This window comes from Rissa tridactyla, chromosome 1 (assembly GCF_028500815.1).
Source record: "Rissa tridactyla isolate bRisTri1 chromosome 1, bRisTri1.patW.cur.20221130, whole genome shotgun sequence".
Classification (NCBI taxonomy): Eukaryota; Metazoa; Chordata; class Aves; order Charadriiformes; family Laridae; genus Rissa; species Rissa tridactyla.
The window spans coordinates 202,859,990-202,887,001 of NC_071466.1; the positions used below are offsets into that span (position 1 = coordinate 202,859,990).

Consider the following 27,012-nt stretch of genomic DNA (forward strand, 5'->3'; position numbering starts at 1 on the left):
GATATATACAGAAATATTTAAATATTGATAATTTCTGAGGCTGTCAAAGTTATGAAGTTGTTCTACCAAGAGTTGCTGTATGTTAAAAAAAACACCCTGACACATTTCCACATTTTACTCAGACTAATCCTTTGACTATATACCGAAAACGAGCAGTATCGGAGGAACTGAAGGAAGCACACCAAACACTCTCCTCCCTCTTCTCCTTTAAAGCGTCAGTATTTTTTTTAAAGCAATGCCATCCAATGTTTAAAGAAAAGGAGAATCCCCCCCCCGCCCCCCCAAGCAGGTCTTACGGACAATTCCGGATGCACCCGGGTTCCTGGGTTAGCTCATTCGGCAGCAGAGCAGCAGCCCACCGTGCCAGGCTTGGCAGCTGTGTGCCATCACAGCTTTGACTGCCCCCGTCTTTCACGAGGGGCTGCTCCAGCCCACCTGTTCTATCAAGTCTACTCCAACAAAGTTTCTGTCTAAGGGTGTCAGCCTTTTGGGGCAGAATTTGTAATTCTGGTAAAAATAATGAATAAATGTAAGTAACTCAGAAGTACATCTTGGAAACATTTACATTTTTGCTTTTTTTAAAAAAAAAAACAAAACAAAACAACACAACAAACCAGAGTACTCTGGCATTACTTTGCAAGGGTTTGTTAACATTTTCTAGCACAGTACTTCAGGAATCATTGTCCAACTACTCAAACTACTCAGTCCAAGAAAATCAGTCTCTAGAGATAATGAAATCCTCTATCTTTTTTTCTCAACTCAACTGAAATAACGCAAAATGAAGTGGAAAGTAGTGCAATAGCCGAGAAGCTAACGATTACATATTGGAGAAAATCCAAAATGGTGGCAGTTTCAACAGACTTACATGCTCTTTCTGCAACTGTACACAAAGAAAGATCCTCTCCTTCTCCTCTATCAGGTTATTCTACATTACAACTATTGGACTAAGACAGACAAAAGTATTCATAACAAAACATGCTCCACATTCACAAAAGCACGTTTCATTTACACCTTCAACCTGTTTCTCTGCTCCTTTAGGAATTACTAAAGCTTATTCCCACCAAGTTTGATAATTTCCAGCACGGGAACTGCATTAGACGGGTGCTGGCTGGGCCAGGCGTGCAGCGTTACCCAGCCAAGGCACCCAGGGCGCTGCAGTGTCCCTGGCCCCCAGCAGCAGGGCTGCCACACCGGGGGAAACCCAGTCACAACCTTCTCCCGCCTGTAGCCCTGACTGGAGCGACCCGTGCTGCCGAGCATGACAAAGCCTAGTTATTCAAAAAACAGCAACATGTTACAGCATATATACATGTGGAATACGGAATCTTGTCTCCCAGATGACTTTCAAAGTGGGGAAAGGTTCACATGAGAAGCGACAGGTCCACATTTTCAGGTACAGACACTTTCAGGCTGGCCACGGTGCCACCTATCAAGCCAGGCAGCCGCATCACTGTGAGACGATGCCAACACCAACCGGGAAGCTGGACCATTTAGACAGATGCCATCTTGTAAAAAACATCTGAGGGACAAATGCCAATTCAAATTTCATATTGATTCGAACAAAAGTGTCCAACTCAATCTACAAGCCTTCTGTTTCATGTTTCCCTCCTTTCACAAACTATCACATGTCCCTTGTAAAGACAGCCATAGTGTTCTCCAAGACAGCTCATTGACACATGCTTTGAACATATATATTATGACAATGAGAAAAACAGGTTAAGCCATCCTTAACATTTCACCTTTATGTGATAAAAGATACGGCGGTTTTACATGTTGCTAACCTGAATGGCAACAGCAGCAAAAAACCAGCGATGCCATGGCGTGGAATACAGAACCTCCGCTGCACCACAAGGCTGGGCAGTGGCTGGCTTAGCTTGCTGTGTCCCACTCGCTGCAGGTGGAGGAGATGGGGAAAGACCACAGGCTCCTACATACAGCTCCTGAATCATTCCACCTACTCGAAGGCCTGATTTGAATTTGCACATGATATACTTGCTCTGAGAACTGAAAATGAATTTTTATAATAGCACTACTGTTATTAACTGCTTCTAATCCTGCAAATGTACATGTCTTCCTCTTTAGTCTTTTGTTTGTAGCTTAAACACAACAATCATATTGACTCTGAAGATTCAGAGGTGCTCAAGGAACAACACGCGTGAGCCAGGAAACTCCCACTGGAATTACCACTGCTGGAAAAAGGCCAGGCACATCAAGAAACTGCAGTTTAGTGAAAGATGAATTATATAAGCTTGATAACAGATTATAGAGCAAAGCATCCTTATGGAAAGGGCAAGCTTGCATCTGCCTGTCCCACCCATTTACAACTATGTTATGAAAGGAATTTAATCAAGAAAGTTTAAGCTGACACTTTCATCACGAAGCGCCTGCAGAATTACCATGGCTTCACCAATAGATTAAACCGTGGCACCTCGTCTGTGTAGATGAACTCACAGAAACAGCAGGAGAAAGCAAGAGCAGTGCATGGGAAATTAGAAGCCAAAGTACTGGAAATGAAAAGAAGTAGTTAATATACCTGGAAGGAGCCAAAGAGAGCAGATGCTCCAGATGTGGAGGCTCTCCAACAGGAGGGATGCTATGGCCCTGCTAAGCACCATATGAAGCCTGGGGAAGGGAAAGGCACACTGGCAAAGTGCTGTAGATGCAGCAAAGTGAAAATATCCCTTGTTTAGACTTCTTTGAAATAAGGAGTGCAGAGCACTATAGCAGCATTTGATAATATAATTGGAGTGTTGGATAATGTGGTTCAGCTTCCCAGCTTCATGTGTGCACACCACAGTGATAAGGGAGATGTGGTGGTTTCCACTCGCAGAGGTTGCATTCAGAGCAATCACAGACACCAGTTTGAAGACCTGGGCAGTTATGGAAACTCTGCTACTTCCCCGTCTACATCTCTAATCACGTCTGCCTAATCTCTTACCTTGCTTTTTAAACCTCCTGCTCGAGCAGGTGGATTGCACCAGATGACCTTTAGAGCTCCCCTCCAGCCTCAACCAGTCTGTGATTCCGTGAAACACAAATTTGATCGCCTCCTTTCTGAACTCTTATTATATAAATTAGTAATATTAATATCAACAGTAGCACTGATATTATGAAATATCTGAGCATAGATCTACTTTTCAATGGGAATTGCCTTTGCCAGACAAAACTTTGTGATGCTGAATCTCCATGAGCTATGCATAATGGAAATGGAAAGTCACAGTAAGGCTAAGAACTAACCTTATTTTTGACATTAGACATGTAACAAAGTTGATCACAAAAGCTGTAAAAATCCGTTTCATCACTACAATTCAGCATCAGTCCTAGGACTATCACATTAGTCAATCTACGGCCTTTAGATTCCTTAAAAACTTAAAACCTTAAAACGTCAACTGTTAAATTGAAAAAGGGAGTAACGAACAACCTCAACCACCCTCTGAAAGCTCATATAGTGACACACAGGGCAAACCTGCGCAGCCAAACTAGTGCTGTCGGGTCTTGTGCGATCCCCTCCCAATCTCTGCTCTCCTCCAGTCCAGCTGGATTGTAAACTTTTTAGTCACCTTTTCACTTACTTAACTTTTCAGAATTACGCAGACAGCCTCTTGCTTGAAATCGCATGACTTAACTGCCTTCCCCTTTAGCGTGTATACCACCTTCCTTCAATTCGTATTTTGAAAACGTACCTCACGGCCTACACTTGTGCCCTACTGGAGACTGTAGGACCCAAAGCAAGCAGAGGATTAGCCTGCCTCAAGGCTCTGCTCTGCACAAGACTGTTTCAGTGCCGGTCCCTCCTGCAGGACACTCCGCTGTTCTCTAAAACAGTAACAGATGCTATGTTTCCAACATATTAGTAAATCTGATTCTACCTTCTTCCATTTAAAAATCACAGAGAATGTGAACAATGATATTTACACCAAAAAAAAAAAATACGTATATTTAAATATATATGACTCCACATGCAATTAGATACACACACTCAAACTTTGTGGCTAACATTCTGTTAAATGCAATGCATCTTGTTTTACTTCACGTGCTGTAGCAGGGCAGCAGGCAACATTTTGTCATATTTACTGTTGTCTTCCAAAAGATACTTGCCAATAATTTCAATCTATTATAAGACGTTGCTGTTTGTACGTGTCCACAGCATCTCTCGTGGCAGAGATGAGACGTGCCTGTATGACAATGTACAAACAAAAAGTCTTTTATCATCTATCCAGTGGATGTCAATAAGACCCTTCCAGCTCATTAGCTCCTAAGGCAACCAGACTTCAGGTATAAAACAGGACTACTGGGTACACGTACCTTTAGTTTCAGGTTAAGAAGGCAAAATATCTAAGGACTAGATCCTGAAATCTTACTGAAGCCTGCTGATTCATACTGACTCTGCTGCTTTGTAGGATTCCAATTTAAGACAACAGTTGAATGTTCTTTCCCATACTTCTACTTTTGAAGTCCTAAAGAGCTCTCTGAGGAAAAGGCTGATGTATCATCTCAAAAGTCCATACTGGATTTTTTGAAATGAGTGCCTGGGAGGCAAGCCGCGGGAGTGCCACTGTACACTTACCTACGGTAATTATACCTTCAAATTCCCCACTTAGAAGTAATGATGTATGGTGTTATAAATGCTTCCAGCATAGAGTATGCCATTTATTACAACCAGTACATTTTGATAATAAAAAACCTCATCATTTGGTACTGTTTGACAGATAACTCTATACACCCAATAGGTTCTTTGATTCACCACACGTTATCTACGTGCAAGGCACATGAAAAGGTTTTAAGGATTACCATTTAATTAAGAAAATACAGGAATTTTTTTTAGTGTCCAAAGAAAGAGAATAAATTCTATAGCTATTAAGCAAAGTAAGTGTACTGGTGTTTGACAGGGATCAAAAATACCTTTAAAGGCTTAAGATCACCAAGATACACAAGGGAATTCACTTCCCTAAGTTAACGAGATACTGTCACACAGCTATTGGGTCATTTGAAAATACTGTTGCAGTATCTGCTGTGAGATTAGAGAAATTTTTTTTTTTTTTACTTGTTTGCTCTGCAGAAGATACCTCTTTGCAGACAGCCAGAGTGCTTGTCACGCGCAGTCATTTCACCCCTCTGTGTGGGTCCTTCCCAGGTCTCACAAGAAACTATGGGGAGAGGGAATTGTTTTCTTCTTCATAATAGAAAAAATGGTAAAATACAAGGAGAAAGAGGAGTTAGAACTATTACTTAAAATAAAATAAAAAAAATTCAGGCAGAAAAATAACACCAAACTCCTACATAAGTCTGTAACAAAGTGCTCTGTAAATTCAAGGACAGAACCCTGTAGTTAAATTCATTGAAGAAGTAGGTTAAATTTAACTGGAGAGTTAAACTGAAGAGTAACAGGCAGAGATGGAAACTGAATAAAAGCACTGGGAGGAACAAAGTCTTGACCATCCTCCTCCTCTTCCCAAAAGAGAGATGCAGTTTCCAGCACAGAACAAATAGGTTCGAATCCATAACACCCATATGCTTAGCACTGCAACAAAAAGCAAAGTAATGTCAACTTTTTCACCTTGTTTTCAGTGTCTTCACTCAACATATAAGTGCCTAACTCTTCAACAGATCATTTATGAAAGGAAATCACCATCATCCCCTATTTTACAAATGGAGACCACTGAGGCTTTTGGGAAGAGGAGGAAAACCGCCAGCTCTTTGCAGTTATGCACGAGTACTACCTGCGGCAGAACAATGACACTCCAGACTCTCACTGCAGGTAAGTGCTCTCTGCAAATTAGTAAGCATAAAAGCAGGGAAAGAAAATCCCCCAGGCATTTCACAAAACATACCTCATTCAACTATTCATTTATTCTGACAACCTCAGTTTAATTTAAATTATGTTTAATATTCCAGGGCATTCTAGCACTGCAAAGCACTAATGCCTGCCACAAGCTGTCTGGGATCCCAAAAAAACTAAATCAGTCCTCATTAAAATCCACAGACTTGCTAAATGTACATAGCATTAAAAAAAAATAAAACAATCAAGCTAGCCCCTTTGTTTAAGCCAAGGCCAGTGGCAAACAATGGGATGATATACACTACAGTCTCACTGTAAGAACCAGGAGTTGGCAAGCTGGGAGTAATGGGATCTCAAAAAGTAATGAAAAAAATAAAACAGGCTTTTGAACCAAGCTTCTGTGCTAAATATTTATTTATCTTTTGGGAAAAAATGTACTACTTCCAATTTTTGCTTATGTATAATAAAAAGATAACATCACAATTTAACCTCAACTTTTCATCCACGGTTTAGTATCTGAATGGAATCATGCTAAATGTCCCAAACTTCCCTTCCAGGCAGGCCAGAAGGAAAACCATATGTTAATAAATGCATTATGAAGTGTTTTTAAAAAAAGTAATTTCAGTGTTCCTTATAGGATCTGATCTTTCAGTTATGAAAAAAAGAGGATATTTTTCACACACAGCAAGGCAAAGTGTTATTCAGTTTGCACAGCACTTCTTTTCAGATAGTATATCTTCAAAATATTGCACCTCTAACTCTTTTAGTTACCCTCACAGGGTCAGATTCCCCACATACACTCCGTGGTGCTTTACAAAGGACATCTTTGAGTACCCCTGTTGGTGGAGATTCTCGAGAAAACCATTTCACATTTTCTTAGACAGCGCTGAAATAACTGCCCAGATGTACCATATTGTCACCTACCACTGGAGTATCTGAGTTTTGTTTACATTTTTCCTAATTATAAGCATATGACAAATACATATATATTTAAGAATAATAATTTCAATATATGCAAATGGGAACTACGTTAAAAATGTCCATTTAAAAATAGCCCTTTCCATGGCTGAGATACATGACTCAATCCTGAGAGCACTAGCCCTACTGTTCCCCTCAGCAACAAAGTCATTAATATACATACACACATCTTCTTGTAGAAAGACATACGCATCGCACAACTCCTTGTGAGAATGCAGCTAGTTCAGAGTGATTAGATAGGATTACTAGCTCACAAATGATATCTGTAACATTTTCTGCCAGTTCTTCAAAGACCGTGGTACAGAATACACCAGAGATGGTACTCTATCCACACAGAGAAGACAGGTAGTATATATTCATAAGCTGTAGAATATACGTTAAATAAATCAGTCTTACAGCCACAAAGCCCTAATTGGGCCTTTGATGGTGTAATGAAATACAACACAACCTTTACAGATGAGAGAGACCACATTACTGCCCACTCACTCTGCCACTCGTTCCTGATTCCTGCTCACTGAGCCCCATGGTGCTCTGAGCCCCCGTGCCCAGACCAGCTCCTGCCCCTTTTCCTCTGCCCCAGAAGCTCTGTTAGGCTCCTGCTCTCTGATCGTCCTACCATTTCACTCCTTGCATAGAGTAAATTATTTGTCTCCTCATTTCTGAATGCTTCACCTTGCACTCCTGCTAGTCACTTAACAACCTTTTAAAAATGTAATTTAAAAAACAAACAAGACCGTCCCCACCCAAAAAACCCCAACCCAATCCCATCCTTCACTCCTCCAATTCTTGGGTTTTCAGGTAAGGGGGATCCTATGAAAGCTGAGCAGCTAAGCACAGGAGACTAGATTTCAAAAGAAAAATACTTCCTACCAGGAAACCACACTTTATTCTTTTTTTTTTAAATCACTAACTTCACTTACAGACAACACACCACTACGAATCTAAACATTCACAGATTTTTAAATATTCAAACAAGAAAAAAGATCTTTGTAAATCTCTCATATCTGTAACTACTGAAAACGCAGTCTTCCACATACAGAACTTTATTTCCATATTGAAATCATACAAATGATCAAAATAATTTGTCCATGGCATATAAAAACTAGTTAATATTCCAGTGACACTACAAGTATTAATTCATATGTGAAATCTTATTAATATTCTATCCTTTTCAATTTTAATTAGAAGATGTTGCATTAACAATGTTTATCTTGCACAGCTTACCATTTTTAGAGCTCAACCCATGAGAAAGATTGTAATGAATTCTTGCTAAGAATCCACAAAATTGGTCTAAAATAATGAATCGGTCAACTTAGTATCTTCTGATCACCAAGAAAAATTTAACAGAGACATAATAAAGCCTTTGTGTCTATCAAGCTATATATTCATTCATTTTAAGATACTGATTGACCTTCTAATACAGATTTCCTATGAACTTTTAAATCCAAATATTGCCTGTAGATTGTAGATTTTGTAGAAAGCAGTAGAAAGCAATCATTAATTGCTATATCAAGTCTCCTTTCTTAGGTCACTGAACTACACGCTCATGTCCATTTTAAAACCAAGGAAGCCCGCAACTTCCTACTTGTCCCAATGACACAATTATCAAAGCCAAGTACCCAGAGACAGCGCTGCTCTTAAAAATGGCGCTAGACAGCTCAAAACCAACAGCAAATCTGCGACTGTCTTAAAGGCTTTCGGTTTCTTTGGATCAGGTTTAAAATACTTGAACACAACATCCCCATCCCTTCAGAAGAACAAGTGTCAGGCCAGACAATGGGCTACACTTCTGGAAAGGCAAGAAGATGCACAAGGGAAAAACATTAATTTAATCAGAAGTTAGGATGCTGAGACAAATGAGTGTCAAGAAATTCCATCAATGAAAAAAAACAGGAAATATAGAACCAGTAGCAGAATATATTGCTGGGGACATAAGGTTGGACAAAGGACAGCAGAAATTAGAAAGTCAACAGTTAACAACCCAGTGAGGAAAAAAACCTCATCGGCAAGGTCAGCACGGCTGACAAAGGCCTGGCATGGGGTGCAGGATGGCAGCGCCCAAGCACACAGCAACGCAGCCAGGGCAGCGCCACAGAAGCCTCTAACATCACTATCCTGCTAGGGAGGAGGAGCTCTTAAAGCCACCGTGACGACCCTAACACATACTCCCAATGATGCTGGAATAAATGGTGGAAGCCTACTTTAAGAACGTCGCAGCAAATACACATTTTTTTCCTCATTCTGAATTAGTCTATTACAGCACCACACACAAAAAAAAACTTAAATAAAAATAAAAAAATCTATTGGCACCAATCCCACAGTCATTCAGGGAAAACTCCATGATGAGCAATGAGGAATAACAGCATGCATATGTGCATATGAGTACTGCAGTCACTACTGGGCACAATGCCCTTACTAGTAACAATTTTAAGCATATGTCCTATGTAAAAAAAAATAAATAAAAATGTAACTTCCCCAGGCTCAAATGCACAGATGCACCCACATTATCAACAGTCATTTTACGACTGTTTAAAAAACAAACACAAAAGAGTAATGCTGGAGTGACACCATCTGAGCTCATTATTCATGGTGGCAGATGAGATCCTTTTCTGGAGTACAAAAAAGGTTCTGGCAAAATTATCCTAAGTTGACAGCCTCAACTGACCATTCTAAATCTACATTCAGGAATTTATATTTTTAGATGTTTCTGGCACCAAATACGCAGAAATGGCAACTGTTCAGTGTCTTTCAAATTCATGCCACACTCACTTGTGGTGATTTAATTGAGATTTCTAAATCAAATCTCAGGTTTTAATATTCATATAATCAAACATTACGCTTGCAATACATTTCAGGCATACATTGCACATAGACTAGATCTCGGCAGACTTGTATTTTCTCCTTCCTTAGAAAACAAAATTAACTGCACAGCAAACTTAAGTGTGTGCAGTGTGAATATTAATTTGGCGGTGTCTGCTTCTATTACACACAGTCTTTTCTGTTGTCTTTCGTCCCATCTGTTCCAGCAGAAAAATGAAAAAATTACAGCAGACCCAAAGAATTCCTTAGAGCAGTATCACCAATGTACACAGATTTTTTTCCTTTCATGTTCAGGATGGGAAAAAACACAGAAGTAATGTTAACATAGCATACAGATGATAATCAGAAAACCAAAGGGTTTGATGTCTGAGGTTTGAATGATTAATCTACCTGAATGCTACATCTACTGCTGCTTTGGAAATTTCCTCTTCACTTTCAACAGTAAAAATTGCCTGAACAGCCTAGTTCTTTGCCTCTTACCACGAAGTAATTTGCAAGCACACCAAGTATGCATTTCTGCTTTTCTGCCGGTAACTAAACAAAGCATCAATCTAAAGTTCTGATGCTCTACCCTGAGATTCTCAAGTTAGACCTCTTCCTACCCACGTTGCTTCACTCTGTGCCCTCAATGTGCTTTGTAGAGGTTCTCTGCTTACAGCAGAGGTGAAAAGAACTAGATTCTAATTCCCAGTCCAAAAAGTTTAATACAAAAATGTAACACCATCAGCGGGAAAGACCCAGAACAAGCTTTCAGTACCAAATCTAGAGAATCACTTGCACAAGCTGAGCTCCTTTCAACAAGTGTGGCTCCCCTGGCGCACTGGGTGCCCGAATCACCAAGCCCTACTGCACCATAAGGCGACCCTTCTGACTTCTTTTGAGAAAGACCTACCCTAGGTTAGACACCTCACTCTAGAAAGAGATTCATGGCTGAAAATGCAAGAGGCAGCAGGTATCGCCCTGCTCTAGAGGGAGCTATTGCTCCCCTTGCTGTCCTGCAGCAATGGCTTGCTGGTCCTCTGGTCAAGCCACCAACCTTTGGGAATCCCCTTCACAGACACCTCAGTCTACTCATTTTCTATGTGAAGACATCTGGAATTTAACTGAGGAAACTGAATTTACTTGCTTCTCCATGGCTCTAGCTCTTAGCTTGTACTTTCTTAATTGTTATGTGGGTGCAGCTATGTTTCACCACTGCTGCAAAGTTTGTGACTTCTGCGCTGGTGGCCATTCATAAATGCTAAGTAGAATTATCATTACCCTTTGGATGCAATGAGAAAATTAAAGCAGCTACAAAATAGACTTCTAGCAGAGGACTCCAATACGTTTCTAATGTACTGTGAAAAATAAAACCATACTTAGAAAAGCACTGAATGGCTATTTGGGGAACGCATGTTTCAACATAGCCTGCGCAATGAAAGCAAAGCAATGCGTTCTGAACACGCTACCTATTTTAAAGGACAAACACATTACTCTCTTCTTCAATACAAAATGTAGCAATTACACACCACATCAAAATTATTAGAGCTATATAAAGTACTGTGAAGACTAATGTAATAAAGAGTTAAAGGCTAATGTAACAAAGAGTTAGATTCTCTACAGTGCAGAACAGTAGCCTTTTAATCTATGAACCATATGCCAGGCAACAGATTTGTTTGATAATCTCTAGCGTCTCTTATACACTGTATACTTTTATTTGACGGGGAAATTCTGTTCTAAATTTACATAGGCCACTTTTAAAATGTTCTTATATATGACTTAACCACATAGGAGAGAACTTACTGTTTACACAATGTATACAGTTCAGTATTAAGGGTGCATGCCACCCTTTATTGCTGTATGTCATGTATAATATTTACATACACTTTGAATTTAAAATTCAGTGAAGCTGCTAGAAAATACATATAAAACAAACTTTAAGATAAAATTGCATGAAAATTTCTAACACAAAGTCAATAAATAGCTGAAAAGATTCTATGCTAGACATTTTTAAGAGTCCCTTTTGAAACTGCACTTTAACTTCTCTCTGAAATAAACACTGTTACTTGTGAACACCTCGTAGAGGATAGATACAGAACGGCCTTTGTGTTTAATTGCTTCAAACAAATACTTTCCATATCAGCTGTCTGTTTTCCTGTGTTGCCTCTGGGTAAAGATCACTTTCATGTTTATCATTTCCTTGTTGCAACTAATTAAGCTGCCAAGTTTTAAATCCCTGGCAGCTTACACTATTCAGACCAATTATTCTACACTCAAGGACAGCGCAACTACATACAATTTATGTTCTCTGTCCTTCAGAGTTCATCATGTGAACTCAAGGCCAAGATCAAAAATCTAAATTTTAATCCCAGTTCTATGCCTTTGCAACCTTGGAGATGTCCTTTCATTCCTTTGTATTTGTTCCTCCCCTGCAAAAGCTTTTTAAATATTTTTTGCACACTTCTCATGAGAAGATTCGTACATGGATACTTGAAAACAACTGGAAAAGAGAAAGGAAACAAAGGTGGGCGTTGATCAGTTCTAACGCTCACCACATGGAGGTCTGCCTTAGTTTAGGAATACAGCGAACAGCACCAGTGATCTCGAAAAGGGGGAAGTGAGGTTGTTTTACAGGGCAATGAAAATGAAATCTGGATGTTTCTCTTAAATTGTTAAGAAGCTAAAATTGTCTTTCGCTACCTTTCAGTCTCCAATAAGAGAGTACTATCAAGATCATCTTCCACTCCATATGAGGAGCATCTTCTGCAAAGAATGACTGCAGGGACTGGCTCTGTTTTGACGATAACACATGACAATCCTCAACAAAACTTTAGCACTGATGTGCTGAAGTGACGACTAGTTGAAAAATGCTTCAAAAGTCTACACTAGTAACATCAGCACTAAGCCCTGCATTTGGCAAACATTAATCACAAAAGCAAAGTGAAAAACAAAGGTATTCTTTTTTTAATTAAAGAAATTGAGAGAAGATATGAGGAAGAATAATTACATTTATTTAATTGCATATTAATTCCACAATTTAATGAAAAATTAATCTAATCATAACCTCAATGAAGAAGCTATTTTATAGCTTCCATCGATGTACTGTCTTACTGGAAATCAATTTAACACACCAAACAGTAACACCTCTGGTTATACAATTCTCAGCTAGTTACAGAACAAGGGGCCTCAGTGGGAGTTAAGGAGAAGATGCTGCTCTAAGAAAGATTTATTACATGTACCTTAGTATGGTGACAGGGCCCTGGGATTCTCCATCTTACTGCTGCTCCACCAAACCCGGTGTACAATAACAAGATTTAACAGCGCTGAAAATAAAAACTTCAAAATGCAGGTAGCCTGCTGCATATTATTGTGGGAAGTTATCCTCTTTAAGCTCTAACATCACTTTAAGCCACGAAAGATCTGGTCTCTGATAGTACCAAACCAGGTGAGAGTCCTGAGCAGGACCACGGTGACAGGAATAAAGCGTATGAGAAGACGCTGGGGGAGGTGGATTTGTGTAGTCTGGAAAAGACTACAGGTATTTTCACAACCTAAGCATGGCTACTAGTGGTGTCAGTCTCAGTCACAATCATCGCAAGCTGCAAGAAGTGAAATTCCAACTAAAAATACGCAAAAAAAGTTCTTCACCATGAGAATGGTTAAGCACCAAAACAGGTTGCCCAAGGAGGCGGAATCCATCCTTAGAGATTTTTAAATCTCAAGTGGGTAAAACCCTGATCAACCCAATCTAACTTTGAAGGCAGCTCTGACTAGAATAGCAAGGTGGACCAAATGATCTCTAGATGTTCCTTCTAATTTACATTACTCACTATAAGTTAACTCAATAGCTAAAGGCTGCTCAGTCATTTTCATAATCAGACATTTAAGACATACGAAGACCATTTCTAACTTTCTTGAGATTCATCTAAAAGAAAGGACGAGAATCAGACTCCTAAATCAGTCCTGCACTATTGCAGGAAACCACAATGCACTTCATAAAATCAGTTAAGCTCCACCTTACATTATGCTCCATAACTGTCCTCCTCCAGCAGTTAGGAACTGTCTTCTGATTTCGACCCCATATTTATCACCAGTGGCAGTGGATCCTAACTTTGTTTCAATTTCATTAGCAAAAGGAAACCTTTTGCACTAACGACTATAACAAGAATATTAAATAAGGCGAGAATAATTAGTCTTTCCAGTACAGCACCTTTTCTTCCAACCTTCTGTCACATTATCTTTGCTTAGACCTTTACTCATCTTATGGTTCTTGAGCAATGCCAGCTAACTAAAAAGTTTTCAAGGGAAAAAAAATCAAAACTTTCCAGATAAACGAAACTCTCAACATTTTCTTCTTCTAGCAAAACCACTTATTTGTTCCAAGAGTAGTATCTGGCTGGTCTACATCTACATTTTTCTTCGTTAAATCAATGCACTGTATCCTATTTATCCCATCTTACTTTACCCAATTATTCTTCATACTTTAGTGCTTTATTTGCTTGTGCTCCTTCTGTATTCAGAGACTATTCTATCATAATTTTTAACTGTAATCTCTTGAAACAAGAGCTGTCTTTCTGCTCTATATTTCTACACCACTTAGTGCAGCACTGTCTTGCTCAACAAATATGCCTTTAAAAATGCAAATATGTTTTATCAGGCTTGAGGCTGGCTACCACAAAATTGCCCGTTTTCCCCACCATTTAATGAAACAATTCTATGTTTTCCTGTATTCATATGCCAATAGTAAAGCTTGTTGCTAATGGATATAATATTCTCTTCTTCTGAAACTTGCTATGATTCAGCTATTACTGGGTTGGGAAAGGAAAAAAAAAAAAAAAAAAGTACTTTTTCAAGACATTTAGTAAACGACACACCAGTCATTGCTAATTTGTTTTTCTGCCTTTGTTTTTTTTTTTTTTTTGGTAAACAATACCAAGTATTTAAAATACAACACTACATATGCAGAAAGCCAGAAAGGTCAAACATTTGAATTCATGGAATTAGAGAAGAGGAAAAAAAGTCCAATCGCTAGAGTGTGAACAATGAAGAACGAAGATGACTATGCCATCGCTTTCTTCATATGATTAATTGTATTTTACACAGAAATTATTTTTATACACATTTTTCATCACTCAACCGCACTCAGCAGGTAAAAACACATGGCAAGCTACACAAGGTTTGTTTATAAGAGTCTTTAGGGGGTTGTGTTAATAACGTAGTAAATATCAAACAGCATAATATCGCCTGAGTTCTCTTATGCAGGCAAAGGTAATTCCCCTCTACTACTACTACTTCACCTCTACTAAGAGTAATTACCCGTTTGAGTATAACATAAGAAAAGGAACAACAAAAAAGCATTACCAAAAATGCACAAAACAAGTTTGATTCCTTCTTCTGGTCTTTTCTCTGTGGACTGCTTGTAGACCGCAATGTCTAAACAAACTTCTTTTGGTTTATATTCAAACTTCATCCAGTAGGTCCTGCAGAACTGATTATCTGGTGAATACTTGTCATTTCTTATTAGAACAGGTTACACTTCAAATGCGAAATGTGTGAAAGTTTTATTAAGATAAAATAATAGAACTACATGAAAACTCCACGGAGAACATGCATGAAACTCTGTTATCAGATGCCTTGTTAAGGTCTCTAGAGAAAACCAGTCTTCTTGACAACTTTAATTTAAATCCCGCAACTGGGATTTTGCTCCAAAATGTCACATTGAACAAAAATTTACTTCACATTTGAGAATTTTCATGACAGGTATCTAGAGAACTTAGGGGCATAGAAGAATTTGAACTGAAATATTTTAATGAAGTAGCAATTACAGGGCAACAGGCATCAGCTTTCAGACAAAGTCAATTCTCCCCAAAGGTCCTTTTCGAAATAGCAACCTTGAACAAAAACTACATCTCAACCTGACAGCCCAGCTGATGGAAGATGACTGCCTTCGTGGCGTGCAAGACGGTCAATTCACTGTTTCACAAAATATTCTGCATCAGACAATTGCGGACTGTGACTATGTATCCTCATTGCACTGGCTTTGTCGGTCTGCTAAGAAGGACTCTAGAAATAGCATTGGAATAAAACTCCTTTTCTTCTCAAAATGGTCAAGAAAAATTAATCCCAGAGGGGCAGGAACAGCGAAACCGAGAGGAGAAAACCCATCACATAAATGAAATTTCTGCATTGGCACAAAGGAAAGGTCTTCCTGCCTGAGGACATTCAAATCAGCAGTCCTGAGAGCACGTTTTCATTTACAAGAGGAGAACCAAAAGGCAAATGGAAGATGGAGATCTACAAAAACATGAAGCAGGAGCAGTTCACTGAGCAGACACACCTGACTTATGGGGCAAGGGAATAGTAAAAATCTCTGCAAGCAAAGCTGTTCATAGAATCATAGAATCATTTAGGTTGGAAAAGACCCTTGGGATCATCGAGTCCAACCATCAACTCCACTCTACAAAGCTCTCCCCTACACCACATCCCCTAACACCACATCTAAACGACTCTTGAATAGGCTTTTCCTCTTTTTGAGGGAAAAATCCCGACTGGAGGTAATCCATGTATGTGCACTCATTGTCCTGGCCATATTATGCCAGATATGGCCTAAAATGCTTGGGGCAAACTACTTCTTCTGAAACTGTGTACTATATTTATTATACATATACATAAATTTATTATTTATTTAAGAGTTAACAAACTAATTGTATGGAGTAGGATCAAGTAATTTAGCTTCTCATTGGTTTTTTTTTGTTCTTTCTCTTTTTTTAAGGTCAGACAGAGCTAAATTTGTCAGCAGGTGACTGTGAATGACTAGGAGGATGACGCTGCCTTTGTTCTGCTCGTTCCTACTCAAAGCAAAGCATCTCTGCGTATAGAAAATCTGGGTCTCCTTGTCATCTCTGCATTCCCAGTCATTCAGTCTGAACGCTGTTGTTTTGTCACAACCCACCTTTTGTGATTTAGAGTGTTTCACAAGATCTTAAAAAGTACAATCAGATGGATGGTAACGGATTAGTCACACACAGGGCCAGCCAGACAGTGACTGGCTGACAATAGAAAAACTAAAAAGCGAGCAAAATGTAGGCTGTAAAACAATCCCTCAAAAATTTGATGGTCTATTATTATCTGATATAAAGAAATGTCTAATGTATCAAGATACAACTTCTGTTCTTGTCTGTTACAAATATTTCCCATGCCAATATAACAAATTAACAGATACACCAGCATGCTAGAACTCCACTATTCATATGAACTCTTGCTTGTGCTTCTGCCTGGTTTTCCCTGCTGATTGCTGCCTTTGTCTTCACTCTTCTTGGCTTTTTATTTGGTCGCAATTCCATCTCAGAATCTATTTAACACATGTAGAAAAACATCCATGGTAAACCAAAGTCAAAGTCTAAGACACAGATTGATTTTCTCAAACCAAAGGTTGCTTGAGGATCCTTGCCAAGAGAAAAACAGTATGTGTAAACACAGTACCAAGACCCCTCTATATATGTGCAGTTTCACTGTCCCTCGTAACACTGCTTCTAATGACATCACAGACCTGCAACAACATATTTTATTTCCATATCTGAATTACAAATTTTAATGAGCAGAGATGTTAAAGCACTTTTTGAAATAAGACTTCTGCAATGATCTCGTATAACCTGCTGCATTTTTTTTTTTTAGTTCAACAATAGACATACTAAATGTGCATTTGTTTTGTTCAAAATTTTACCTTTTCCTCTCACAGTCTGACCTCCAGTCTCAGCCTTGGACTCTCCACATCTCTCTACATCATGCAAAATTTGGTCTTTTTATTGTCATCTTACTGTGGCCACTGGGGCTTCAGCAGGTCCACGGCTCCCAACCAGGGAAGAGCCTGGCACTCTTTGCCAAAGATTGACATGGGGATCTGCACATCGTTTTAACATCAAGAAGAGAAGATTGAGGGCACTTCTGCAGTTTCTGGTGTAATTAGCACTGTCTGGCAAACAACTCAGATTACCAAGAAGTGCACAGATTATCAAGAAGTGCACATAAAACAAGCATACCTGAGAGATCGGTAAATTGTTATCATACCTGAATTGTCAAATTCTCAAATCTAATACTAGACGGTCATGTATGTTCTTCATTTAAATATTTCACTGCAAAATAAAATACAAATACAAATATTCTGGGGTTACAAAGCTAAAATAAGTTCTGATAACTATTATACCCTCAGACACCAACACTGACATTGCAACTGCCAGACTGCACGTGCACTGGCAAAAAAAGGGTGACATCTAACCATTTTCTCACAGAGAATTCAAAATCTCAACTTCACTTATTAAAAAGGGTGTCACATATCATCAGTAGCTCCTTTCTCTCATTAAAAGAAATAGAAAGGATTATCTATGTGGCTGATTTTTTTTTTCCTTTAAATGGAAAGACTACTTTGTTAGAGAAATGAGATACTTAGGGCCAGTGCAGAAGCTGCCGCCTGTGACATTTGGCAGTGCAAGGCTACGACCTTCCTTCTGGAAGGGAAGCCTGGAGAAGGACAGAGGAGGCTTTCCATCAGTGGGCATTAGGAGGAAGGAGGAGGGGAGAAATCACATCATTAGATTCCGCACTGGGATAAAAACAATTACTTAGAAGAGAACTGTCTGCAAAATTACACTGTTGGAAGCAAAACATCACACGGCCTCATTCCTAAAGGTTGACTGCATTACTGAAATAGCTGTCTCCACCACTGGGAAGGACTCGGTGTGCTAAGTGCTGTACAAATACGGAACAATTAAATGACCTCTCCCAGAAAGCCTGCAATGTAATCACAAGGCAAAAAAACCTAAAAAGATGATGACAGATGGGGAGAGATAACAAGGAAGCACTGCTAATCCCTGACTTGTGACAATGTCACCACCACACTGACACCATGGACCTCTACTGCTCATGGAGATTTTTCTTTGAGAAAGTTACCTTTTTTTTTTTTTTTTTTTTTTTTTTTTTTTTTTTAAGAACCTGGTTCAGGAAGAAAACTTGCACTGCAGGGGCAAAGAAAATTAAAAAATTAAAGGTGAATAGCTTTCAATGGATAACACAGGTAAAATACCTGGACTGGGGAAACACAAGATGGGTGTAGCAGAGAAAGGAAACATCAATTTTCCTGAGTGGTCCACTGTACAACTGCACAGCATATCTACCTGACAACTTCTTCCTTTAAGGAGTAGGGAGAAAGTACAAAAAAAATAAAAAAAAAAAAAGCTATGTTAAGCTCTTTACATGTAGCCCACTGGCTACAGTCAACTGTCCTGCCCATGGGGACAAGTCTAGCGGATAGACAGCTGTGTGTTGAATAAGCCAGGGCTCAACACACTGTTCTTAATCAAAAAACACTGGAGCAGCCTAGTTCAGAGTAGCTGAAAGCTTGGATCATCGTGCCATCATCGTGTTGGAAAGAAGCAAGCACCACCTCTCACCAGCTCACAAGTTTTATCAGAAATACTTCTGAGAGAGGCCAATGCTTGTCCTTGAATGCTGGAGATCTGGGCATCCCTGAAGGTTAAGGCTGACATGCTGCCCTCGCTTTAGAGTGCTGCCACCCCTTACCAGACTCAACAGTATTTTCTCCAGACACAAACCCTACGCCAGCTGCCTTTTCATTCAAGTCCTTACCTCGGGCTGGCACTTAGAAATCCGAGTGACATAACAGTCTGCATTTGGCGGAAATAACTGTTGAGCTGGGAGTTGTCAACATTTATTACAGGCATAAAGAGACTCCCACATAACGGGAGACTGGAGAAAATCAGAACTTGTATAGGTCTGAGAAGAGACAATAATGTATGATACAAACACAGTTTCTGAAGAAGGAATACTGAAAGAATGTTAGCTTCTGCTAATAATTATACTCTCACATGGAAAAAAACCAGAGAAAACATATCTGAAAAATAGATTGAAAAAAAATGTTAAACAATATTTATCTGGCAGACCTGTCAATGTAGGTTTCAAGTTCAAAAATTTTACAGCATTTAAAATATATCAAATAGTAGTATGCATACGGCAAATAATCGTGCCCTTCAGCATGACAGTATGCCTCTCTCCAGTGTTCTTCACAGATATTTGCAGATATGCCATGGAAGAAAATTTCCTCAAAGGTTGTGTCACGAGAACGTCAAATGAATTACTGCATAATTCACAGAAAAATCAGTTTACTTTGTTGGGCAAGTAACAAAAGACTAATATTATTTAATACATTGCCCTTTGATGGCTAATACCTAGCCATAGGATTAGAAACCAAGCCTTCCTTAACGCTCTTGGGGAAATCTGATCCCACAAGTAAGGCGGCATCTCTGGAGGCGAAGGTCATGCTCTCCCAGTCAAGTCAGTCTTCAAGGACAGTGGACTGAGAACGTGGGTTTAGAAGACTGCAGGGTCAAAACCCTTGAACAGTGATAGACAGATAAATACTTGCTTTAATGCCTTCTCACCACCTGGTCACACAGTTTTTCAATCTTCTTCAAAAGCCAGTAAACCTATGCCCTTTATATCAGTCATCAGTGCGATCTCCCTTACTTCTTCCATGAAGACAGTGCCATACTACTATCAATCAGTTCAATTTAGGTCAGACATAAAGCAGTCACTAAGATTCCTGTGTTTACCGTATTTAACATATATTTTGTAAATAACTTTTATTTGCAAACACTGCAGGCAGTTAAACACACGAAACACCTTCATCAGTATCAACGATAGGAATGTTTTACATGTTTATGTTCCTACCCACACATTGCAGAAACAAAGCAAAGTGAATTCAATCTATTTCTACTTACTTGAACAATAGCTTATTTTAAAACTGCCGTGTCTTCAACCTTTCTCTATCTAGAAAGACTCCATGTCCTCCTCTTTCATCTTTAACCTAAAATTTCCCATCCTTTATTTGAATCTCTAGAATTGCCCAGAGAAAGCAAAAGCCTACAGACTTTAGATACGTGATGTACATAATTGTGGATACATAAGAACTAACACAATTTTAACATTTATCCATTGTCAGATTTATAACACGTATAAACAATAATTACCTATGCACACAATATAATTAGGTATTGTTATCTTGAGAATTACGAGGTGACTCTGTCTCAGCACCTTCCCTCAAAAACCTGATAAGAACGCATAGGTACCTAAACAGAGGTGAGGACAAACTGATGGGGAGTCTTCTTACATGTAAAACCCACAGTGCCACAATGAAGCAGCAGCAGATTCAGTGCTGCGTGTTGTTCTGCTTTATTAAGGAGAACAACTCATTTCAGCATTAAATTTTGCTCCCATTCTCCCCCTTCCCCTCCTCTCATGATACCTCTAATTTTACATAGGGGGGGAAAAAAAACCTTATAGAGTGGTTTCTGTCTGGCCATTCCCTTTCACAAATACAGGTTTTGTTGGGTTTAAGATACCTCTGTACAGCTCAAGCAAGATTACACCAGGCAGCAATGTACTTTTTCTGACTTTAATGACAACGTGCAAAAGCTGCTTGTTTAAAATCTTGCATATAATCCGACATTCATTTAGACACAGAAAACATCAGATACCTTGAATTTTCAAGAAAGCTAACTAAGATGGCAAAACAGCCAAGCCATGTCATATTGCTGTGCTCGATCATTAATTAGTCTAATGAACACTGAAGCCGCACCGGATAGGATGAAGTTGTGACTCAGAGCAGCAGATGTGATTCTGATGTGAAAGCCCTGGGGAGCGTCTGTGACAGTGAGTGTAGCAGTCACTCTGAAGAGCAGTGCCACAGAGGAAGACATTTCTGCCACGGACGAAGAAATTAGTCCTTGAATGGCAGTTAATTTGTTCCAGACAGAGAATTTTGCTGTCAGGAAAGGAAAACGTCTTTTATGAAACCAGGATAAATCCCCAAATAAGTAAATTATTTCAACTCTACGGAGAATGCCTAGTTTAGAAAGATATCGTAAACAACAGTTGCTTATAATCTCTTCATAACTATATTTAGAAGTGTAAGAATAAGCTCACGCACAGAACCTAAGACATGCTTACATTAATAAAAATGTTAAAATGTGCATGTCAAATTTACTTCAGTGCTTCTGTACACGATGGTTTACCATGCAGCAAGCATGGAATCACTGCAAGATTATGTTGTTAGCAGAAGGCAAAAGCTGATTTACTGAAAAGATGAGCCAGAGATCAGCTTTGATACTGCAGGAAGAGATGAAAGACAGACCTCGGAGCTGCCCGGGCTGATGACACTCGTACGGTTCTGGCCACCCTGCACACACAACTCCAAATGCTAAAAGACTTCATAAGACTAAGAGCTTTATGGGAGTCAAACTACAATTTCTTCCAAGCTAAAAACCAGCCCGAACAAGTCTCTTGACTAAAAAGAGAAGCTCAAAACTATGAAATCTTATCACTATGTGAATATTATTGTAACATGCATACTACAAACACACCACAGGAAGGCTAAGATGTGTCATTTAAGAGAAGGGCAGTTAACTGTTCGCCTGAGCTAGAAAGCATGCTTAAAGTTGCTTGCAAGCATATAGACCAGTGCGGTGTTTGTAACTCCTTGTAAGAAGGACAGGAGGCAAGACAGTATGTTCTTTGCAGGAATGTCCTGATTTCCTTTGTCCCTTGGCTGAATAACTTTCAGAAATAACAACAATAAAGATCTTCTTTTCCTACATGGTCAACAGAACAAGCACGGCTTTCAGAGCAACCTGAGAAAGAACAGAAGTTAAATTAATAGGTTCTTTTCTTTCACACAACCATTTGCTTGAACATATCCTCACAAGACACTGCAGAAATGAGGGCTCAAGTGTTGTGACAGGTAACTAAGAGCAACTTGTTTAGTTTTCATAAGGCTCTTGCATTCTGCTGAGAGGAAGGGCAAGCAAGCTAAGCTTCTAACCATGGAAGTCATTTCTTTTTCCAACAGAAGATCTCCAATACGTTTTTAAGCATGTTCCATCTCAGATAATGTGTTTTTCTTCTCTTTCTGTACGTCCTTTTTTTATTTCCCTGTATTTCCCTTGCTCTCTATTAATCCCCTCTCTAGCACTGTCTAGTCTCCTTGACACACCCAGTTGTTTCCAGAAGCAAATTACACTATTAAGGGAATTAAGATTTCCAAAATTGGACAGAAGTCCACTATCTCAGACTGTTTACCTGTATTTACTGCCTGGTTAATATGCATTTCTGCACTGAAGAGCAGAAGCTAGAGACCAGAGTTTGCAGAGGGAGAAGGAATTTGAAGATACAAGCATTTGTTTAAATTATTTTCTAGATAGTTCAAGTTAACAAATGTCATAAATCAACAAACAGTGGGATACAAATACCTGCGGAGACCAGATCGGTATCTTGCAGGGCCTGTGTTCCAGATCTCAGTACAGTCCATCCCATTACACATACGTCACTGCAAGAAATCCTGTTTCTGCCACTACTCAGAATCTGGCAGTGCCTGAGTTTATTTGGCACAATGTGACAAGAATCATTAAAAACTGTTCTTTGCTGTAGGATACGACCATTCAAAATAGGACTATATACCCTGGAAAATACAATGAGCTAAGTCTCACTAATTTTACTTATTCAATAAAGCATATAAGATAGAAAAGAATACTGTACTGCACTTCATAATTTTCAAATTATAAATGTTTTAACACTATGATTATTTCCCTACTATTGCATGAAAGATAAAGGAAAATAAAGGAAAATCTGACTTGGAATGAGTGCCTGTTCCCCTTAACAGCTGTCCTGTTTCACTAAAATGTCACTCTCCATTCTTGCATGCACCAGAAAAAACATCAGCCTGTGTCCTGTCTTTTATTCCCACTGTAAACGAATGACATTACAGGCATATATTGCAATCTGAGACAAAAACGTAAACTTGGTTCTTAAATACTAAGATGGTTGTTGAAAAATCTAAAATTTTTGAGTGTGAAATTGGGAAAGTGCGATCGCTACCAAACATAATTTACACTTCTTGTTCTTCTGCTCCTGTGTGCAAATGGGTCGCAGCTGCTGACCCAGCGAAGTGCTAAGATTTCTTTTAGTACTTCGTATCTCACTGTGGTATTAAACTGTGGTTACACTCTGTTTCAGTCCCTTGTTCTCAAACTCTGTTAAGAGCTCAAAGGTAGGGTAGAAGGAGGTTTTCAAGGTTACAGTCAAAACTTTGTTAAAAAATAGCCAAATTGGCCCAAGTTTTACTGAGATTTTATCCTGTTTCCTAACAGCCCGGGATGCCAAAGTGTGTTTCAGTCCTTGTTTCAGTACTTTTATGGGCTTCCCCCTCTCACCCACACACAAGGGCAACAAATATTTCTTTACTACACAGAAGGAACTGTTTCTTCATATTAAAAAGCCCAGTAGAAAAGGTAACATTTCCAGGGATGAAAACATCTGAGACAAACGTTCCTCTTTGTTCATGATGTAGATCAGAAAACCCAAGAGGAAAGCTGGGACCTGCCTCCTTTTTCTCCTGACAATCTGGTCCTCTTTCCTATTCACACACTGTGAGGATGTATTTACAACGCCAACACCGACTCCACTGCATCTTGTGTGGGTTTAGACAATTTGCCTTGAAAGTAGCAAACCAAAGAGAAAAATGAGAATCTAAACATTTCCTCACAATCTTCAGCAAACTTTAATTCTTTCGAAGAACGAATTTCATTATTTTGGTACTAAATCTATGAAAGCTTAACTGCTCTAGTTTTCTCATCTCCTTCCCCAGTCTACAAACGTACCGTAGAAATAATATAACCGAGTAATTAGGAACCGGGAGTAGAGTGGGGTAAGAAAGCCCAAATTATCCTGACTGATTATTTTTGCTGTGCTTTTGTTTCCCTCCGCTGTTTCAATCTGCAGTCCAGTATTTCTCTACTCGACTTTTACCTCATGAAATGTAAAAAATAATTAGCCACCTCTGTAAAATGCATGAAATTCTGTCGGTAATAGTGTAGCCTGGCAATTGTTTTTTCTATTTCTTTAAAACGTACTTTGGGCGAGTGCAATATGCAAGCGGCTATTAAAAGGAAATTCAATATCACAATAAGATTTTGCTCTTTCATGAAAAAGTTCCCAAATCACTCTCTGAAGTATTATTAGCTCCCACAGACTTGTTAGTATTCCAGGGAAAAAAAAACCCACAACCATTTTAAGCAGTCCCAGGTGAGTCCCCCCTCACCTGCAGGGGCTGAGACTCAACACTCACCCCTCCAGCTCTGACAACAGCTGATCTTGGAAGACACTCCAGAAAAGAGCCGGCCCCTCCAGAGATGAGAAGCTGAGAGCTGTTTAGTTTCCCCGTCTTGACATCCCGCTCCTTTCCTGGGCTCTCCTCATTACCTGGTTCTCCTCGCTGCCCTTACACACAGCGTTCTCTTACCACGCTGAGAAATTAAGAGCCTCCTCAGTGATTACTTATTTCCTTTCGATTTGGTGGCTGTACTCCATACAGCACCTTCCATATGGGCTATTTTGACCACAGTGATCTCTTTGTTTTGCAGACTGCTCACAACAACAAAGTCTTGATCAGCCTTTAGATGCCACCATGTTTTATTTATGATCCACTTCTGGGTTATTGTAATTTATGGTAAATCTTTGCATCGCACATAACCTTTCAACCTTTTTTTGTGTGTCTCAACCTCTGTGGCACAAGACATTTTGACTAGCCTGCAGCGGCTTAACTCTTATTGACAGACTCCAAAGAATCCAATTTACAAAACTGGTTCCTATGCCCTTAAAGTAAAGGTGAATAAACAGATCTAAAGGGCATCATCTCTCTTACTTTAAGTTTGAATGGGATCAGGAATATATTTCACTGGGTTGTTCACGTTGCTGTATCTGGCAGCACCTAACCAGCTGACCTTTTACACTTTAATTTTATGTCTTTTCAAGATTGGTTACATTTTGAGCTTTGAATTGTTTCACATTTATATATTCCTTCTTTTTCATTTAAGGAGGAGACACTTTCTTATGGCTAAGAATACAGTCCAACATTTGAATAATACATGCCCTCCAGGTTTTCACAAGTGAGCAAAGCTATGACACAGGCAAAATCCTCTCCCCTTACCACTCTACTGTGCCTCAAGGAAAAAAAAAATTAAATTGGTCACTGATTGGTATCAGATTTCATGATAAGTCTCAAAAACAAAAAATGGCCTTTGCTAGAGATAACAAAAATGTACAGTTCAACAAAATGATGCATATTAAACATTAACAATTGCATAAGAAAGGAATTTTTACAAGATTATTAGAAAGGCAATAGCATGAGAGAAACCGTTGAGACCAAAACGTGCTCCAGGAGCCATCTAGACAAATAATACATTAAAACAAACCAACCAACCAACCAGTATTGCTATTTAGGGAAGTTCCTCCAGCAATCATTCATGAATGATTTATAAACAACATCGCTGCTCTGACTTCATTTCGTTACTTGGCTTAACATACGAACAACGTGAATGAGATGCCTTTAACTGACTTAAGAGTTATACCATGTATATTCTAGATATAAAGCAAAGACATTTTAGCTTACTTCACATAAGTTCTTTACCATAATAGCTAATAACCCAAGCCATATGTTTCAGCGAAGACTCTGCTCCCACTCACGCAGCTCACACATTTCCTCCTGTATGGCCCTGCAGTGAAGTTAATACTGGATTTGTGACATGAGAGTTATTACCAAGGCAACAGATAGAAATCAAACAGCGTTATGATTTCACCACAGACAAAAGGGAGAGTAGAAGCCAAAAGAAAAAAAAGAAAAAAGGGAAAAATTTCTGTTAAAGACACAAATCCTTCAATAACAACCAAAAAACCGGTAAAAAATACTGGTTTGAATACATTTCTTCTTTAAAGAAGTACTTTGTTTTCAAGTTTTCTCGAAAGTGACAGTCCTTTAAATAAGGTTTCACAACCTGAAGAACTATAGGAACAGATTTTATCACTTACCATTAAAAAAAAAAAATCACATCAAGGCAAAACAAAACAAAAGTACAATCAGCAGGATGGCTAGTTGCTTTTCAATGTTTTAATACAAATGTCTCAACATTCTGGCTAGTTTGCCACTGAAGACTGTATTAAAAACTGGGGCTAAAAATTGTGCACTGGTGCACATTTTATTTAAAAACGTGTTCCAAATGAGAAGACAGATAGCAGGATTTCCTTTAAAATAACCTGGCATGTTAACTCCTATACAGTTCTTTGACCATGTGTCTTTTGAACACGTTATAAAACTAAACATTAATACTTCCAAATGAAGATATTACAAGCCTTTGTATTAGTAACATTCAGCAGAAAACTGAAAAGGAATTTACTTCTGCGAAAGCATTGCACTAAAAAAATGCTGATTTATTAAAGAAACTTTGGGTTTTGTTGCAGGCTTTTTAATATTTTTTTTTTAAATTGAAATGTCAGTTAATACTCAGAAAAATCCTTTTTGATACATCTGCAACATTTTAAAAATAATTAACCAA

General features: G+C 38.9%; 1 protein-coding gene across 2 annotated transcripts in view; it reads right to left on the reverse strand.

The window, feature by feature from the left end:
* SLC2A13 (solute carrier family 2 member 13) overlaps nt 1–27,012 on the reverse strand; it is a 168,336-nt gene that overhangs the window by 56,819 nt on the left and 84,505 nt on the right. The window lies entirely within an intron of this gene.